The sequence below is a fragment of the Amblyomma americanum genome, chromosome 1 (genome assembly GCF_052857255.1).
Source record: "Amblyomma americanum isolate KBUSLIRL-KWMA chromosome 1, ASM5285725v1, whole genome shotgun sequence".
Lineage (NCBI taxonomy): Eukaryota > Metazoa > Arthropoda > Arachnida > Ixodida > Ixodidae > Amblyomma > Amblyomma americanum.
The window spans coordinates 299,564,924-299,582,706 of NC_135497.1; positions in this window are offsets into that span (position 1 = coordinate 299,564,924).

Consider the following 17,783-nt stretch of genomic DNA (forward strand, 5'->3'; position numbering starts at 1 on the left):
CTTCCTTCTTTCACTCCCTCCTTTATCCCTTCCCTTACGGCGCGGTTTGGGTATTCACCGAGATAAGACAGTTATTTCAATTGAATAGCGTGCGCTAGCAGGAAGAACACAGGAAACTTGGAGAAGGCGAAAGAAGCGCAGACAGAAGAAGCGTCTTCTCCAAGTTTCCTGTGTTCGTCCTGTTAGCCCACGCTAATGAATTTAAATGTACCATCTAGCCCACCAGAAAGTTCTACTAAGACAGTTACTGCGCCATTTTCTTCCCTCGGAAATCAATTTTCATTTTGAACGACGTGAGCAAATGTAATCAGCAATAAATTTTAAATAAACGTCTTGTGAGAGACTGCGTAGCAATTCAGCTCGATTGAGTAAATTCATGCTCAGTGCCTTTATGGCAACGCGTCGCTGTGGCTCGTATGGGTGTCCAAAAATTTTTGGGACCACGAGAATTGCTACAAAGCTTAACAGTTTTGCAACCTAGGCACCCAGCCAGAAGCTGAAGATGTGCTTTGAACTTCCGTGCGTGATTTGCACAATGCGCCACTCAATGCCTGGCTGTGTGTCTGGTCAGCGATTTAAAAAAAAGAGATATCAGTGTTCTGAAAACTTTTATGGGCACCTGTATAGCTGCCGCTCCAACGCACACAGGGCTGGGATCTGAAACTTAGCCGCAGAAGTTTCTTTTAATTGTAACCGGAAACACGCACACCTTATGAGCATTTTTGGACCACACAGAGCAAAGAAGGAAAGTCCAAAAAAGAAAATATGAAGTCAAAGTCCTGCTGCCTTTGCCGCCGAAAGCGCGGAACAGAAAGTTCATACCCAAGTTCTCCAGTAAACACAGCAAAAAAAAGTGAACCCGTGATGCCGGAGCCAAGAAAAAAGAGTGGCAGCCCACCCTCTGACTCATCCACTCACTTCAACATAAGACAAAAATGCATACCAAAGAAAGGAAGGAAGCTGCCTCTCCCCGCAATATAAAAAAAAAAATAAAGTCACATCAAGAGAGCAGGAGCAGGCGAAGAAAACCTCTCTCCCGGGTTCGAACCCAACCACGGCGGCTGCGTTTTTATGGAAGAAAAACTCTAAGGCGCTCGTGTGCAGTGCGATGCCAGTGCTCGTTAAAGATCCCCAAGTGGTCGAAATTATTCCCGAGCCCTCCACTATGGCACCTCCTTCTTCCTTTCCCAAAACCAATTATTATTATTATTATTAAACCTCTCTTGCTGCTGCCAAAAAGCGAAGAAAAAAATAATTCTCTCGTTCACTCTTACACACGCAAAGCATAAGTGAGCCCAAACAGCTACATGGGCACTAAAAAAGGGTAAAGCAGTAGGCAGTGCAATGAAAACGCAAACCAATGGCGAGAGTTTGTTGCTGCTACCAAAAGCGCGAAAAAACCAAGCATGAGAGCAAACAAAATCTCGAAGTAGTGCTACGAAACCCTCACAAAAAGCAGGCGCTGACTCTTCGTAGTGACCATTAAAGAACAAGAAATAAAGCCCAGCAGGCTAAGTGCTTCAAAAAATAGGAGCGAAGTTGTGACTGCAGTGCTCATGGAAAAAAATGCATAGAAGCACAAGCAGAAAAAAAGGAAAAAACAGGATCTCCAGCAAAAATAAAAAAGGTCGAGCAGTTACCGGAACATGCCCGCGAAAATGCCCGCACCGAAGCATGAGCAAAATAAAGTGCCACGGAAGAAAAAAAACTTCAAGCACAAGCAAACAGAGAAGTGCGAGATAAATCGGGAGGACAAAAAAGAAAACCGAGCAGGTAGCCGGAACTAAGGAGAAAAACTCGATCTGGAGCACAAGAGAAAACCAACGCTCTAGCTGAAGAACGAGCGGAAAAAAAGCCCGAGCTCTAGCACGAGCGGAAAACAAAGCCTGAGCTGTAGCGCAAGCAAAAAAAGCCCCAGCTGTAGCGCAAGGTAAAAAAGCCAGAGCTGTAGCACGAGCGAAAAAGCCGGAGCTGTAGCAGCAGCAATAGTTACGAACATCAGCTTTCCTCCTACTACCGATAGGGAAAAAACACGAACAAAAACGTGAAAATCATCGGGAAAGCAAAAATAAAGTCAGAAGGATTTCAAAGAAAAGGCCTATCAAATTGTTTCGTCCCACCAACGTGTTGCGCTCCTAGGTTGTATTGACACCGAACTCGCTCACTTGGCACCCTGAGCACTGCAGTCGTATTCGTTCCAGCCGTGTCTACACACACGTCTCATCGCGATGAGTTATAAATCAAAGATGGCATATCTTCCTCAATGATGCCCAGAGTAAAAAAAAAAACTAGGCCCCTGCGGAGGTCATTATAGTAGGTGCACTAGGCGCAGTTGCTCCAGAAACAGTCTCTACCAAGAACAACTTAGCTGCAATATCTTAGAAGTCCGGGCATGTGTTCCGGCGATTAAAAGTGCCGTCCTCATTCAGGCAGCCTTGCCGACGCCCTGCTGTGTGCGTTCGAACTCTGAACGGAGCAGACCACCACCGCACCCGTGGCAGCAGCTGCAGCCGCTGCTACTGCGTGGCCGCCTTGAACCGACTTCGAGTGCGTAGCCAACATTGAGAACGCTTCGTTTTTAGTCTGGAGAGCGGAGACGCTGCCCCTGTTCGGCACTCCCACCTCTGTTTTTGCCTCATCCTCCGCGGCCGGGGACACAAGTACCGAGGACTTCATCGTGGATATCCGGACGTCAGCTTGCGCCTCCTTCCACCCAAGCGCCGTCGCCGCTCTGCTGGTCCCCAACACTGGCCCGCGAAGCGATGATGTTTCGTACATCCACAGCGCTGTTCAGCTCGTTGTTGCTGGTTTGTGAGCCTCCAACAAGAACGTGCAAGCTGCACTGGAACAGTTGGAGACTGCGTTGATCGCGGCCGGGCCCCGGCAATTGATGAGCTCCACCGGCAGGCTCACATGCGCCTCCCACTCAGTCTCCATGGCGACCCTCCAACGTTGGCGCTGGCGGGCAGGCAAACAGCGGCGCCACGACGTCGATTCGAACGCCAAAGGTGGCAGGAGCTCGTACCGAAGCCAATGAACAGGAGTCGGCCTGTGGTCCTCCTAGCGCTGCCTCCGCTCTGCTTCGCCTCGGCCCGGTACACGAAGTTGCCCACGTTCTCAGGACTGTTCTTCAGCTCGCCTTGGGTGGCATGCGAGTGGCTGAAGACGAATGCGCATGCTGCAAAGGAACCGTCAAGCACTGAAATGATGGCTTCCGGGTCCCGGAGGGTGATGAGCTACACCGCTAGACTTAGCCTACGTCACCCGCTAGGGCTGCATGGCGCCCTTGGTGCAGATAGAGGACCACCTAGGCGCACAGCGACGCCACGAAGTAGGACGGAACACTTGCTGCAGCAGGAGCTGCAGCCACAGCGGCGGCCTCCTTCGCTGCTCCGGCTTCGTATGCCGCGTCAGCGTTCAGTTAACAGAGAGGAAGAGGGGGGAAGGAAGGAACGAAGGCCTCAGACGTTGCTGGCACATACCCACTACGGGGGAGCGGCCAAGACACAGGCGGTTAATTGCTGGATATAGGAAAGTTTTGACGGGAAAAGGAGTGGTAATAGGATGTAGCCTGATAGATTGGAAGACGGAAGGACAGGGGTCCTGTTAACTTGGAGATCGAAGACGGGACAATGGCTTAATGTGCACAATAGTATACAATGCCTGTAATGTTCCAATGTCGTACTGACTGAGAGCGGGAAGAAGAAATTAGAATGGGAGGCGCTGCGTTTCTTGAAGAAAATTTTGCACAGCAGAGCGCACACTCCTGTCGCTTCGTCCAAGCAAAGAAGCGCCAATTGAAAGAACAACCGCGGAAGACACAGGCAAGCCCAGTTGATGAAATGAAATTTGCAAAAGACGCTTCCTCAAACGAGGGAAAAGGCGGCAGAACAGCAGGAAGTGATCTATTGTCTCTGGTTCGGCACAAAAAGGGCACAGTGGGGAAGCCGCCAGGCCAGATCTGTGAAGGTAGAAATTTAGAAGTGGAACCCGGGAACGCAAGCGCGTGAAAGAGACCTCTAGTCTGCGTGAGCGCCAGTCTTTGCTACTCCAAGGATGCAGACGATGCTGATATTCGGGAGATGATGTAATAGTCGAGGCAGCAAATTCCTGAATTATTGTGTAGCTGCGAAACCTCACCGAAGCTGTATATGCACACGTTGGTAGGACAACAACAATTGGGCCGCAGAGAAAGGCTCTAGCTAAGGAATATGCAACCTCATTTAGTGTAAACCCATGTGAACTGGTACCCAAAGCAACGTTACCGAATTTAGATGGAGCGGAATCAGGAACTTAAAGAGGCTTAATGCCCGAGACTCAGTGGGTGAGGATAAGGAAGAGCAAATGGACAGAGAGTCTCTCATAACCACAACCTGGGAAACGGTAGTTTCTAATTTTCGTAAGGCTAAGATTACTGCTAATAATTCAGCCAGAAAAATGGGAGTGAAGTCAGGAAGACGGAGAGAAAAAGACCAATCCAGTGAAGGCGAAAAATTTCCCACACCTGCCTTCTCACGATGCTGCGAGGCATCGGTAGCAATAAGAACGTGAGAGGGAAAGGACCTTAGGTGGTCCTGCAACAGACCCTGAAGAAGCGGGAAGGGCTGCAGCTTTGCATTCGATAGGAAAATGTCATCGAATTCAATCTGAACAGATGATGAGTTGTTATACAATTGGCGGACATCTGTGAAATGAGTATTTATGGGATCAAGGAGGGACTGCACGGAACATATCTGCGGGGTATGAAAACGAGACCAGGCAGCATTAAAAAAAGGCGGAAGGTTGACTAAGAAATATTATACTGGAAGCGTGAAGAGGTGAGTCGCACAATTTTAAAACTGTTTGAACTGTTAAAAGGCGAAACCTAGCTGATAACGATGGCATTCGCGCCTCAAGGCGCAGAACAGCATTGGCGACATATTTTGAAAGCCCAAGACAAAGGCGCAACGCCTCACGCTCCAACCGCACAGGAAGGCGAAGTTTATAGGCTGGAACTCCCGAGAATAAAACACACCCGAACTCCAAATTTGGGCGGACGTACATTTTATAAATCATCAGAAGTGCATGCCTCCTCATGCCTGAGCTAGCACTACAAAGCCTACGCAGGATACCAATGGCCCGAACTCCTTTTGCATAAAGTTGCTCAATGTGTGGCCACCAGAAAAGAGTAGAGTAGTATATTACTCCGAGATACTTCACAGTCTGAACTTGCGGTAATTAGTTATTTCTATAGACCAGGCAGATATTTACAGGAGCAGAAACTGCAAATACTAACAATGCGCATTTGTTCACATTAAGGGACAGATGAATTCTTCCTAACCAGTTGTTAAGAACATTCCGGTAATTTTGCAGGGTTCGATAAGGAGTGTGAATGTCACCTGCTGTTGCAAAAAATGCAATATCGTCGGCGTACACATAAGTGCTCACATTTTGAATGCATGGAATTGAGTTTAGAAAAATGTTAAAAAGAACAGGTGAGAGAACTGATCCTTGCGGTACACCTCTTGTCTGTGGAAATCTCTTTGAGGAAACACCATTTTGGCAGCAGTAAAATTCTCTATTTTCCAAAAAAGCAGAAATCCAGGCTACAAAATAGCATGGGAAGTTCAGTTCCTGTAATCTTAGTAATAGTGTCGAGTGCTCAGCGCTGTCGTATGCTTTACTGACATCCAAGGTGACAAGCGCCGCAAACTGTTTTCTATTGCGAGCTAATTTAATACGACTGTCTAGGTCAGTATGAGCACACCAAATTGAACAACACGGCCTGCAACCAATTTGACATGGATTCAATATAGCATTTTCTGAAATGAATGACATGACACGGCTGAGAAGGACCCTTTTTACCAATTTCACTAGGTTCGATGTTAAGGAAATAGGGCGTATATTGTCTAAAGTTAAGCCCTCCCCTTGCTTTTTAAGCAGTGGAACTATTTCAGCAAGACGCCACTCATGCGGTATCCATGGACCTTCAATAGAATGGTTAACTAGAGCCAGCAGGTCTGCAGAAGATTCATTGAACAAAATTTTGATCATAGATGAAGTGACCTTATCGGGGCCAGGAGGCGCTGGGGATAAGCGCAGAACAATTTGCGACAGCTCAGGCATAGACACCTCAGTGAAATCACTTGAGGTGCACGTAAATATAGTAGGAGAAGATAAGGCAGATTTAAAGCGAAGCTCTGAGCCTCACGCAATATCCTCTAAGGGTTTTGCTATTTCAGCAGGGGACTGAACGAGGGATTCAATGTTGGCAGCCGGTGGAATCACCTTGTTGCGCCTCATTAAATTAAACAAAGCTCGTTTATTTCCTGATTGTGAAAGAAAATCGTAATGATTTGTATTATACTCCTCCTTTGTACGGCCGACGGTGCGCTTAAATGTTGCTGCAACATACTTATAATCCAACCAATTTTTTGGGCATTGATTGATGAGAAGTTTATTCCAAGCTGCTTTCCGTCGTCTGTATGCACGCGTGCACTCAGCATTCCACCAATTGTTCGCGATTGCACCCTTGGTTCTCTTAACCAAAAATTCAGACTTTTGCCTTGCATGGTCCAGTACTGAACATAGATGTGCAGCCTTGCTTTCGGCACTTGTCGAAACGCAAGTGTCTGAAGTGATTTGGAGGGCTGATTTTAGCGTGTCTTTAAAGCAACTGTAATTTATTAACGTGCGCTGATGTCGCTCAGGAAGAGTTAATTTACACGAAAACTCGAAACTAATCGGTAGATGATCACTGTTTGTTGCATTGTCAACAGTCGCCCAAGATATACCAGAGACTCCTGGGGAGGAAAAATTTAAATCCAAGGCAGAGCGGCATTGGCTCCGAACAAACGTAGACAATCCGAAATTGTTGCAAATCAAGTTGTTGTCAGAAGCCAAATCAAATAGTTTAGAACCAAAGCTGTCTGTTTTAAACCCCCACGCCACATGGTGCGAATTGAAGTCTCCAAGAAATAGAACCTGAGATCGGCTACTAGACATGAGTGAGTCAAGGGTCCCAGTGTCACGCACACCAGACGGGAAATATGCATTAGCTACCGTAAAGGGCTGGTGACCTGGGACGCTGAGGTCAACCGCAGGGATTTCACATTCATTGTCCGCATAATGGAAAGAAATGCATGCCCTGTGGCAAAACTTTGTAGAGATGAGCACTAACAACCCTCCCCCTCGGGATGACCGGTCAAGCCGCAAAGGAGGGTAATTCTTGAGATTATAATTGGAATTTGAAGTTAGCCATATTTCCTGTAAAGCAACTAAATCTGGTAGAAGCTGATTGCATAGGCAATGTAAATCTGTTGAAGCTGAGAATATAGATCGACAATTCCACTCTAGTGCACTTAAGAACCCTATCTTGGCGGGAGTGCCTCAGCCGCGACTGCCTTTTCTAGAATCCTGGTCTTAGCATTTTGACTTGCGTTACTTTTCTTTGTCTTCGCTTGGGGGCAAGATGGGCCTGCAATATTCAGAGGAGACCCACTTCGTTTGTGGGCGCGGAGATCAGACTCCATATCCATACAGCCTATAGAGGATGAGTCCATAACGCTGGTCGAAGGAGAGGCCTGAGAGGTCTTTTGTTGCTCACATTGTTTTTGGCCCTGTGGAGCGGAATCGATTACTGCAGAAGGAGGGGTAGCTTCCGAAGGCAAAGAAGACAAGAGCGGAGCGGTGGACGCCTGCAGAAGATTGGTCATCTGTGCAGCTATGACCAGCGAAATGCACGCGGACACGGTTTCCATAATGCGATCCATTGCATTTTCCACAGCTTTCTCAACTGCCGCTGTAATAGCCTGGGACCAACTAGAATCCATTATGGGTGGGCATTTGGCGGCCACACTAGAGTAGCCTGAGGCGCTCTCCTTGACTGCGGCAAAAGCCTCTCTCCGCGTGCATCTGCGCTTGTCTATAACCTCGAGCACCTGAACTTCTTGTGCTCGTGCAGGACAGTCAGGTGAATCAGCAGGGTGAGCACCGCTACACAAACAACATTTCTCTTGCTGTTCAGGACATTCCTCTCTGCAATGACGTTCCCCACAGGCACAGCAGCGTAAGGCCGATTTGCAGGCTTTGCCGCTGTGGCCAAATCACCAGCAGTTTGGACACTGAAGGGGCCGAGAGTTAAAGGCATCTACTCGAAAAACCAATGGCCACACCTTAATCTCTGACGGGCAAAATATTCCTGCAAATGTGGCAATGACAGACTCCGTAGGAATTTTTACTCCGTCAGCCATCCTGCTGCATCGATGAACAGCAATCCCTCCTGCAGGCGAGAGGTTCTCAAGCGTTTCCGCAGGGCACAATCGAGAGTCGACCCTCGGACCAAGCCCTTGGAACATGCTAGATGAAGCGGAATGAATGCGCTCACCGGGTGATTGGCGAAGGTCTTACACTTTAGAAGGTCTTCAATACAGTGTTTATCCGGCGACCTGCACAAAATACCACCCCTGCCGAACTGCCGGACATTGGTAATGGCATAAAGTGCTTCGATGTGAACTGAAGGGCCGCCTGCACTGCCTCCGGGTTGTTCAGTCGGATAGCGCCTCCATGGGAAGGCACTAAAGCGATCGGAATGCTTGAAACACCACTGCGGAAAAAGAGATCAATTGGGAGCTGTTCTTGAGGAAGAGATGCCGACCAAGGGGAAAAGCGCTGGCCGGGAGAAGTAGTAGACATTAAGCTCTCGTCCCCCGCCCGATCACCCCAGAACAGGAGGAAGCAAGCACATACAAAAAGAAGGAGAATTCATGAAGCTAGCGCAACACCGCCAGGTACTTAGCCACTGGCCTGAAGCCTGTGTTGCTGGGCCACGTCACCAAGAGCAGCAGCTGCGCTTCAGCGACACAGGCCGAGATCGACCCTGCCTTGGGTGAAATTGGGTGCCTTGGGTGAAATTGGGAAGGGGTGCACGCACCCACCCGCCGTCTGTGGCAACTTCTTCGTCATCGCAACCTTTGTAGCTGGAGATGAAGATCTGAAAGCGGATCGCACATGCCTTCAAGAACTTCTTGTTGTTCCTCATCGCTTTAGCCCGGTTTAGCCATCTGTAGGCATTCAGGTTGCTCAAAGGCCACAGTTTATCAGGCCAGCCACAGAGGTTGTTGTTGTTGCCTTGGTGACATGGCACATAACCACGACGGCGATTGTCCAGGGTTCAGTGGGGAGTCCCCATAGAATAGGATGAACTGGTGTCAAGCTAATGATTGTGCCTTGGGTGAAATTTCAGTGTAATTTAATAGAAAAGGAAGAAACAAAATATCGGGAGAGAACATCTGAGAATTAAATAATTAAATATATAAAAATTCTAAACGCTTTCTTGAATGCGGAAATTTTGGAAACCATTAGGAAGGGAATCTGCCGGCTACTATTATATAATTTTGGAAGTATTCGCAAACTTGATGCAATGAAAAACCACCAGCGCCCGCGCAGAAAGAGAGGAGAAGGGGAACCGACAAAGTGAGACCCATTTTCGTAGTAGAAATTTCTAGGTGTGCTCTCCTCTGATGTACAAACCTCCTGCAAGAGAGTAAGAAATGCTACAATGTCTCGACTTCACCACAAGCCGCACAAATGTTTGTGGGACTGAACCCGCATCTACATAAGTAAAGATTTAAACACAGAGCCACAGAGATTTAGCCATAGACCTTCTGCTTGCAAGTGTTCGTTCCTTCTTTTTTGATTATCTCCATGTAGCGGAGAAACATTCAGAAAAATCTTACCTGTATGTGAGCGATAGAATACAACTCTTTCCTTGTCGTCGTCGTCTAGTGCTCCCTGTACATCACATTGATTAGTAAAGTATCTAGATGGGTATACGTTTCAGACTTTATTTATTAGTTTCTTAATTCACTGAGAGGATGTGAGCTCTGCGTAGCGAAGAAACATTCAGAAAAATGACACTTGTACGTCAATGGTTGGCTACAACTCTTTCCTTGTCGTCTTAGATTGTCGTTTTAGACTTAGCTGAGCCCAACTGCAGAAAAGACGTTTCAGAGCTCGTGTTTGTTCCAGGTTGTACATGACGCTTAACTGTGAAGGGAGGCAAGAAGAAAAGCTAGGTACCCCTGCGCAATACGTAGGATATCCTACTGTGGGAACTGTGGGAAGTCCTGTGGGAGCCAAGTCAGGAATCTCCAGCCAGGTAGCCAGGTTTTACTTTAACCTAGCCGCTTCGTCGCGGCGCGCTGCGCCTGTCCTCACTCTAATGAGTCTACATAGCTGCACCGCCGTCTGGCCTGTAAGCATTTGACGCACCACTCGCGGCGTCCCGCTAAGTCAATGCTGCAAGCACAGGATGGCCATAATAACAGCACCATTTCGGGCCCAGATCCCAACTCGGTTGCGCTTAGCGCAGATAGTATGGAACCTTATGATAAAAGGAAAAGCGAGGTATCCATGTGACACGCAGCAAAAACTGCACGCTCGAGCGCGGTTGTTATAAGCGCTAATTCCGAGAATTAGCAGGTTTCTAGAAGAGGTACGTAAGTTGCTGTTGTTGTTGCCTGAAAGATGATGGCACATACCCACGGTGGGGGATTGGCCAGGGTTTGGTGCAGTAAGTGTCGAGTTAAGTGTTGTGCTCCTCTTCCTTCGCTCTTCTACTCCGTCTTTCATCATTCAGTGGTTGGCGGAGTGAACGCAAGGTGCATTGCTATTCATGAACTCAACTGGGCTGGAACAACCTTTTCTAGCGAAAGCGCTACTTCACTAGCAAACACGGAAAAACCGACATCTCTCTAAAGCCTCTCAGATACCTTCAGAAATAAATATTGCCGCGATAACAGTTTCCCGTGGCAAAGCGGAACAGACGCAGCGCAGCCACCCGCCGCGGCGGTTCAGTGGTTATGGCGCTCGGCAACTGATCAGGAGTTCCCGGGTTCGAACGAAACCGCGGCGGCTGCGTTTCGACGGAGGCGAAACGCTAAGGCGCCCGTGTTCTGTGCGATGTCAGTGCAAGTTAAAGATCCCCAGGTGGCCGAAATTATTCCGGAGGCTCCACTACGGCACCTCTTTCTTCCTCCCCTCCCTCCTATTCCTTCCCGTACGGCGCGCTTCAGGTGTCCGCCGAAAATTGAGACAGATACTGCGCCATTTCATTTCCCCAAAAACAATTTTCATTTTTTCAGCGCAGCCTGAACACTACAAGTTGCCCTCTTCTACCTTCTATTTCTTCGTCTTCGAGGGCCATCGTGCTGCGGTTGCGCACGTCCGCATTCTGACTGCTGTTTTAAGGGCTTGCTTTCCCTTCTACTTGCTCAGCATCCGTGTCGAGGTTTTAAGGATGCAATACCTGGTACATGTATACGAACCGTCTTCGAGACGAATATGCCTAACTTGGACGGCCATGTCTGAACAATTGAAAACAGCGCAACACTTCTTCCTCGGCAATAATAATAGTAATGATAATTGGCTTTGGGGGAAAGGAAATGGCGCAGTATCTGTCTTATATATCGTTGGGCACCTGAATCGCGCCGTAAGGAAAGGGATAAATGAGGGAGTGAAGGAAGAAAGGAAAAAAGTCGTGCCGTAGTGGAGGGCTCCGGATTAATTTCCACCACAAGGGGATCTTCAATTTGCACTGACATTGCACAGGACACGGGCGCCTTAGCGTTTTGTCTTCATAAAAACACAGCTGCAGCGATTGGGTTCGAACCCGAGAAATCCGGATCAGCAGCAGAGCGCCCTAACCAAGCGCTGAAGCGATTTCCACGAAATGTTTTGAATCTGAAAAAGTGGCTCAAACTCACCTTCGTGGTCGGTGCATTGACTTGGGGATTGAGAAATCACATCACTCTGTGCTATATGCAGTGGAATACATTTAGCACAAATAACACAACGTAACACATAAAATGTAGTATAGACGATAACTGAGATGTCCACTGTTTCTATGCGTTTTATGGTCCGCTATATGTGTGAACCTATTTGGACGAAGTCAGAGAGGCCACGTGAAGTTATGGATATGAAAGGCTTCGCACCACTACGAGTGTTTTGGAATGGGCTGCTTCGAACACAAAAAAATTCCTTTTGATGGAAGATTCTGGAATCTTACATGCAAACCTTCCGCGTAGCTATTTTCTGCCGCAAGTCTCGTGGAAGAAATAATAATACTTATTTGAATGAATGAAGAATCGAAGAATAAGCTGGGACGAATCATGCAAGACCACGTGTCATTGTTCTTCTTTTTTATCGCGAATATACTACCCCGCGCTGCAATAAATTCTGCCAGTACGCGGCGCTGGCATCTGTGAAAGAAAAATAAGCAAACAATTGAAAAGTAGTGCCTGCTCGAACCGCATGCGGAGACCGCATTATGCTCTCCACATCTTTTGGGATTCGCAAGATAAAATTATAAGGCCACACAGCCTGGCAGAGCGTCCTTCGCGATGTGCAAGTGCCATTGTTTAGCTTTCGCTGCCAGCAGCGGAGAAGGGGATGAAGCGGAAGCAGATGGAGGGCACGCGCCCCGCCGACCACCACAGGCTCGGATCGCTGACGCCGCATTCAAATCCTGGGTGGTGGTGGTGACGGTCGCATCTCCTGCTGCTGGTGTTCGGCCCGGCGCCATGGCGCCCCGGCGCGCCTCGGCTTGCCGCCATCGGCGAGAAGGGCACGCTGAAGACCGAGGCGCAGGCCAACCCCATCGAGAGCCGGCAGGCGACCATCGCGCTCTTCCTGGATGGCCCATGCCCGTCTTCGCCTCCTCGAGCGACAACACCAGGGGACTCAAGCGTGACGACGAGGAAGAACGCAGCAACCCCGCATCCCGAGGACAAGGTTGGTGGACCGGCAGAGGTGCGGCGGCGCTCTCCCCCAAGCGCCGGCCGACGCCCGCTCGTCGCGACCACGACGGTCCTGGGGCTAGCGTCCTCGGGCATAAGTAGACGGGTGTGCAGGAGGACAAGGCAGAGGCGACTTCTTCGTCAGCCTGGGTGCCAGCGACGCGTTCTCTGCGGTGGCTATGCAGGAGTTACCAGAAGCGAAGCAGGCAGCCACGGACCGGGTGCCCGCAGGTGATTCACGGTGGCCCGAGTTACGAAAAGCGAAGCAGGCAGCCACGGACGGGGTGCGAAATGTGATTCCTTGTGTCCCGAGTTATGAGAAGCGGAGCAGCCAGCAACGGACCAGGTGCCAAATGTGATTCACGCTGGCGGCGAATGGGGAGCTGCAGAGGCCGCAGCTGCCAGTGAAAGCGCTGCGACTGTGCACTCCACGCAGAGGTCTGATGCTACGCAGAGCGGCTTCAGCGAACCTGCCAGAACATGAACGGATCTCTCATCATCATCATCGATGGAATGCGGTGCAGGTTTACATTCTAGCGGAGTGGAATTTTGAGAGCGGGTGTGGAGCGAGGACAGCGCCTAGTGCGCCTGGCAAAGAGAGCACTTTCCTTTTTTTTTCTATGACCTTGGACACCAATGAGTGCCAGGATTGTGTGATCGTGTGAAACCGCGATCAGGGATGTGCAGAGACACTTATGGCAAGAGAGAGAAACTTTGATTTTTTATTTTTGAGCTGCTCCAGTACTCAGGCGGCCAATAGGCTGGTGTCGATATTGCGGCTGTCGGGACCAAGCCCATAAAAAGGACAATGCGGCAAGGCTCTTCACAGCGCAATAATCTTCCTATTTTTTTCTTTTCCTTTCGATCTTTTTGCCTTTATATCTTCTCGCATTTAGCAGCACACTTTGATTTCTTGAGTGAACAGTAACGCTTTTGTGTGCGCTTTTCTGTAATTTCAGTGCGCTGTCAATAAAGGTAAAAAGTCAAATGCAGTGTATCTCGTCCTACACCAGGTGCGAGTACGAAATGTTTTACAAGAAGGCGTGGTACATTTCTGGGACGACTAATAGGCACTACTAGCAGTACTCCATTGATCTGTGTCTGTCAGGCCATGTAAATTTGTTTCCGCCCGGTTTTCTTTCGCTTCAGTGATGCGTGGCTCACTTTCTTGCTTTGGCATGTAGCCGTGTAAAACCACGTTGGTTTGACGTCAACTGCGCCGGCAATTTGAATTCGAATGAGATAAATGCGTAGCGCAACCTAAAGACTGCGCATACATGCTGGGAGACGTACTCGAGTATTGAGGAGCATCCGTGATTAGTGGCCGCCCCCACCTTGTTTTAGCTGCACAACGCGTTCCACTTGGTTCGCCACTTTTGATATGAAGCGACCCCGGGACCACCAACGGGAACGTGCCGAAGAAGAGGTGGCACTAGCAGGCGCTATGTCTCAGGCAGTCTACTTCCCCGGGATCTGATGTTTCTGTGGGCATGTTAAATATTTTAGCGCAAGACTTTACAACTCACCTTCTGGATATCGAACATATTGGTTCGGGACATACCCATTCATCCAAACATTAGTTTATGTATACGCAGATGATATAGCTTTTTTCGCAACAGCAAAGGATATTCATGATCTCTACGGCTATTTGCAGGCATACCTGAATGCTATTTAAATCTGGTTGAGCCAAATTAATTTATCACTTAATGTCAGCAAATGTGGCGTGCTGGTATTTCTGCCCGACACTCCTTTGTACATCTCGCTAGTCTACCGCTCCACTCCAATTCCGCAGGTGGAGTCGGTTAAATACATAGGCATTACTTATGATCAAAGTTTGGACTGGCGACGCCGCATTAAGAATAATGTTAATAAAGGGAACGTGATCTTGGCCGGTTGACACCAGTTGGCATTAAAAAGTTTGGCATGCGTCGTGAAACGTTACTGTTGCTCTAAAAGGCTTATCTGAGACTGATTGTGGAATTTGGTTGCGTCTTTTTCTCTGGTAGCGCAAACTACAAGCTGCAGCCATTAGCTTTACTAGAAAGGTGTGCCCTAGGGCTGTGCCTCGGGCTCCCAAAATTAGCTTCAAACGCTGTCCTTTATCTGGAAGCCCGTATCCGCGATCTCTTTTCCAACTTCTAACCGTGCGTACTCTCGTCAGGTCCTTTGACCCGGCCGCCGGCATTAGTAGTCTCATTTTCTATCCCAACTACACCTGTTTCTCACTAATTATTGGCAACGCTATCAGCTTCCGCAAGTTAGGTTCACACAGAATCTGTTGCCCCGCTTCAGGTTCTGATCTTCTTGCAACAATTTGTAGATACGCAGGCTGACCCCGTCTTCTATTACGACCATATTTTTCCGTCCCATGCGAAACATATTCCCGCAAATATCCTCAATGGTCTCCTTTCTGAACACCTACAAAATTTTCCTCTTACTGTTATCTTCCCTGATGCCTCCGGCAGCTGTGAGAAGGCGGCGATTGGGATATATTCCCAGGAGCTGGCTTGGACCTATTATTTTCGTATCCCGGATTATACTCCTATATACTTCACACAGTTTCTGGCCATTGGTTTGGCTCTTCTCAAACTTCCTAGGCATGTAGCACGGGTTCTTATTCTTGCAGACTGCCTTTCAGTTCTAGTCTTTCTCCAAAATATGTGAAAATCTCTATTGAATCGTTCGATTAGGTTTTTTGTTCCGCGCACAGTGTGTGCGATCAGCTTTGTCTGGGTACCTGGGCATTCGGGCGTCAATTTTAACGAGGTGGCTGATTTATTGGCAAGGTAAGCTCTTAGCGCTCCTGTAATCTATCCCGTCCCTCACCTCATTCTGTTAGAAACTTCACGTTTACAGTGCTTCAAACATATTTCAGCCAACTTGAGTGATTCATTGCTCAATACCATGAATTTTCACCACCTAAAATACCCATGGAATATCCGGTGGTGTAAATCCAAGGCTTTGTGAGGTGTCAATGACGTTTCTACGATACAGAATTCCTCACTTAAATTTGTACTTATGCAGATGTCGGTTCGCTTCAACAAACCTTTGTGTATCATGTGGGCAAGTTGAAACAATATATCATTTACTTCTCTCTAGCCGGCGGTTCGCAGTTCAGAGAAAACAGTACTTGGGGGATCCTCTATCGAGGTTAGGACTCCCTCTGCCTATTGCATTCTTCTTTCGTTCGGTGCGAGCGCAAAGGGATTCCCGTTAAGCAGTGTTTGCGGCTACCTTCATGATTACATAAGTGCAAGTGATCGATTACCTTGTTAGCTGTAAACAAAATTTTGTCGCATGTCCAAACTTGCTCGATCCTATTCTTGGTAATTCATATTTCTTTAATGCGGTTGACTTTTCCAGTTTTTATCTTGATTCAGTCTTCGCACGCCTATCTTTTCCTGCGCAAATACCTCATTGGGATTATCTACTGAACCTTGGCCAATCCCCCTGCGTGGGTATGTGCCATGCTTACTAAGAAGAAGAAGAAGACACCATGTTTTAAGAGGTAGAAGACAAAGGCATTACAGAAAACGCTGGAATGCGCCATTAATCTTCGCTGCTCGCCCAGTACCCTGTACCACCTTGCCCAGTACCCGCAACAGACAGTAACTGCTACAGATGCGTCTGGCGCCAACACGAAGGCAGGGGTTGGTATTTTCCAAAGCCTCTCTTCTGAAGCTTTTCGGTTAGAGTCCCGGCATACACAACCATATTTGTAGTAGAGTTCATGGCTCTTGGGCTGGCCGCTTTGAAAATTCGCAAACAGTTTCTCTGGTGACATTCCTCTTAGACTGTCTGTGTTTTGCTGGCACTGGAGTCCACACAAGACGTTTTTTTGAGGCGCTCATTTAAGTCTTTTATTCCTGGATGGGTATCGTTTGGATACCAGGCCACTGCGGTATTTTGCAAAATGAAGCAGCAGACTTTCTGGCAAAACCAGCTCTAAATGCACCTTTGACTGTAGCGTCCCTAATCCTGTTCTTTTCGGTATGACTCGATTTCGGCGTTTTCAGTTTATAACCACCACGTGCAACGATCCCTTACTCTCTACTGTTGACTACCAATATCTCATGTACCCATGGAAGGCTCGTGCGTGTAAATCCCGGCAGTGTGAGGTAGCGATGAAACTCATGCAGTGCATGATTCCCCGTTTAAATCTTTACTTATGTAGATGCAGGTTCAGTCCCACAAACCTTTGTGCGGCTTGTGGTGAAGTGACATTGGAAAATTTCCTACTCTCTTGCCGGAGGTTTGCACATCAGAGGAGAGTACACCTAGAAATTCCTATTACGAAGTTGGGTCTCACTTTGTCGGTTCCCCTCCTCTTTCGGCGCAAGCGCCAGGGGTTTTGCATTGCATCAAGTTTGCGAATACCTCCACAATTATATAACAGCTACTGGCAGATTATCTTGCTAATTGTTTCCAAAATATCCGCATTAAAATAAACCGTTTGGGTATCTTCATATATTTATTTCTCAGATATTCTCTAACGAAATTTTGTTTCTTCCTTTTTCTTTTAAATTACTCTGAAATTTCACCCAAGGCACAATCATTAGCTTGACACCAGTTTAAACTAGTTCTATGGGGTCTCCCCACTGAACCCTGGACAATCCCCCGTCGTGGGTATGTGCCATGTGACCTCAGGCAACAGCAACAACCTTCGCAGACACCGCCGCTCCGTTTCGTCGACCACGACCTGTTGCACATCCTGGCACTACTTCCTCTTCTGCTGCACGTGGCTGGCACTGGTGACGCGGGTCGCTACAGGTGCTTTAAATGCCGGAGCGTTCATTCCTGCTCTTTTTCGTACTAGGGTGGCGTGTTGAATGCCTCTCGTTGCGTTCGTAACGTCCTTTTTGCTGCTTGAAGAGGCAAATAGCATTCGTCCGTTCTCCATCGGCCTTGGCAAACATTCGCGGCGCTGAACGAATGAATGGAACATGATGAAGACGACCACTTCTGACGTATAGCGCAAGAAGCTACCAGTTAGAGCACGCAGCAGCA